Here is a 2,910-nt window from a genome sequence, read left to right as displayed (position 1 = left end):
TTTGAAATAAAATGCTATAGTTTTTCCAAATCTCAAAATTGGATAATCTTTTGACAACTATTTCTCTTACAAATTTCAAAGCAATGAACATTTACACAACCACACACTCACTTAACTTCACTAATTGACGGACGTGGTTGAGTGAATGCCTCGCCGGCTGCATCTGACATTTATATCTATCAGAGTTGCCATAATGCACGTCCGAATGGAACCTGAATTTAGATTTTCGGTACTTATATCTTAAACTTGAAACATTCTGACTATACGATGCATGAGATAAGTATAGTCTATAGAACAAGACGTGCATAAGAACGTTAATATGTGCATGTGGTGTGTCACCGAAATTGTGTTCACGTGTCACCTAGTGACACGCGTGGCATAGGTTCGCCATCCCTGTTATAGAGTATTCGCGTAATACGTAAAGTTAGTATAATTACCCAACAACAGCAACAACAACAAGAGTACAACAAGCAATTCAATGGAAAGGAAATATTACAAGAAGTCCTACTAATTTAACATTCTAAATTCAGCATCATTATACACAAATTTACACACAACTTACGTATTCCCATTACTATGGCTTACAAATACTATAGTTGAACTTATTACTAGCTTAAAACATAACTACCAAACAACTACAACAACAAGAGTACAACAAGCAATTCCATGGAGAGAAAATATTACAAGAACCACTACTATTTTAACATTCTAAATCCAGTAGAAAATCACCAATTTAGCGTCCGTCGTTTACAGCTTTTACTTTTCACTTTACACTAGCACTAATAATCTTCTTTAACGATTTGATATCATCGCCATAAGATCTATTTGTGTCGGAGCAACGTAAAGCAAATTTTAAAAAAAGATTTGATAGCGGAAGAGAATCCATCGAAGACTGGTGCAGGTAATTTATTCCAATCCCTTATGGTCCTGTTTACGAAGGAAAACTTGCCCACATCAGTATGCTGGTTATTATTACACTACTGTAAGTGACCATTGCCACCGGGATATTTCCCATTTGCGAGGTATTTGTTAATAATAATAATAATAATAATAATTAGGTGCTTCGGTATGACAGTGCAATGTGTCTAGTTGTACGTGACAACTTGAAGACGATGTCCGAAATGCAACATAAGTGGTGGATGTCAGTTATTTTGAAGAGGTGTCACATAGCACAGCCCGCTGTGTTGTTTATTCAAAAGAAGTAAAATACGTCGACAGGAATACTTCTGGGATGATCTGACGCTTAAAAACACATAATATAAATGAAGAGGAATAGTCATAGAACACCTCCGGCCCGGCCTGCATCACAGGCAGCTACCCTGTCGACAATTGCGAGGCAGCATCCAGGTAGGTTTATATCCTAATAACAGTTATTAACAAATTATACGGGTTATTCAGCTAAGAAGTCCACCTGAAGTAACTCGTGAACAGTATAAGACACTGGCATTCTGTCTTCACTTTCGTTAATGCTATTAAGGAGCTCATAGTTCAACATGCAGTGCTTTCCTAGGCTTTTGACACAATTTATCGTCATACATGTTTCTATATGAGAACTGCTGATGGTATTAAGGGGTTCATAGTTGACAAAATGTATTGGCTCATACGTTTTCATATGAGAACATTATTTCGCGCAATAACTGTCAATGATATACTATCAAGTTTTCAGTTGTAGTTACTGGTACGTCACACAGCATGCATTACAGGAGGTTCGGTCTCGAGATCTGCGACGTCAGTCTCGAGAGTCTCGAGCGAGAGCATTGCCCGTCACTATAAGTAACTGCTTACAATTCTGTGACTGAGCTCATTCTTTTCCTGCCTGTTCGGTAAATAACAAGAACCAGCAAAAAAGGCACCTGATAGTGTTATTAACTCAATATGGCAAAAATGGACAAAGCACGTTCTTCTCCGGTAGTCTTCAAATATAATCGTACATTTTATTGTAGCCAATGACCAAAAAGGAATTTACATTAATATCACATTATTCATCTTTACAAAAGGCTGTTAGAGATCCGTGCCAACAAGTACAAATCATAGCATGGTATCGTTCATAGATCTTGCCATAACTTTCACCAAACACAGTCCGTGACTGGTTGATGGAACTTCTTGGTTTTACACAACTTGTAATGAAAGCCATATATAGCGAAGCACGTGTCTGAGCTCGTGCACTTTTGCTTGCCAATCTTTGTAGATCATTGCACCCGTCGAGTAAAATTTGCTCCATGTCTCTTCTTTTCCCTTAATTTCCCTACAAACTGCAGATAAGTTGGCATATTTGGTAGCGGCACGTGAAAACGAAGGCCGTTTATGTAGAATGGTTCACATGTTAAATCGTACACAAGCCTTGAAGGTGTATATTTCAAATATTACATTCAATAAATTACAAGCAGGTTCAAATTAAATGACATCTCTGCAGGTAGACTGCAGTAAATCAGACCTACCAACTTTTCTCTCTATGCTATTCGTCACCAATGGAAAACTAAACCACCTCCTGACTGGTTTGATCGACCAAGATGTTGCTGCACATTATTGCTTTCAATAGACTACAGGAGATACAAACCTTGCTTAATCTTCAAGAGGTTCACGAAAGTCTCCTCTTTAAGACATGAAGATTTTCTAGACTCTGCTATGGAAACCATGGTCAACAACCCATGCTCCTAAGCTGAGAGCCCCTGGTTCACCTTTTAGTAGCCTCATACTACAGGTAAGAGGTAACTTTGGGCGTATTCACCATTTCCACCTACAGGAAGAGAATTTCTTGGACTTCTCAAGGCCTGCTGCATTTTCAATCCCCATCTGTAACTACCATCAACTTGGAATTGTCACTTCTGGTCACTGGAGGAAATGAAATACAACCATCTACAGCTACAAGGAGTTCAAATTCAGGAATTCTGCTATTGTCAAGAACAAACA

Source organism: Anabrus simplex, chromosome 12 (genome assembly GCF_040414725.1).
Source record: "Anabrus simplex isolate iqAnaSimp1 chromosome 12, ASM4041472v1, whole genome shotgun sequence".
Classification (NCBI taxonomy): domain Eukaryota; kingdom Metazoa; phylum Arthropoda; class Insecta; order Orthoptera; family Tettigoniidae; genus Anabrus; species Anabrus simplex.
Note: the sequence above shows the minus strand (reverse complement) of the source record.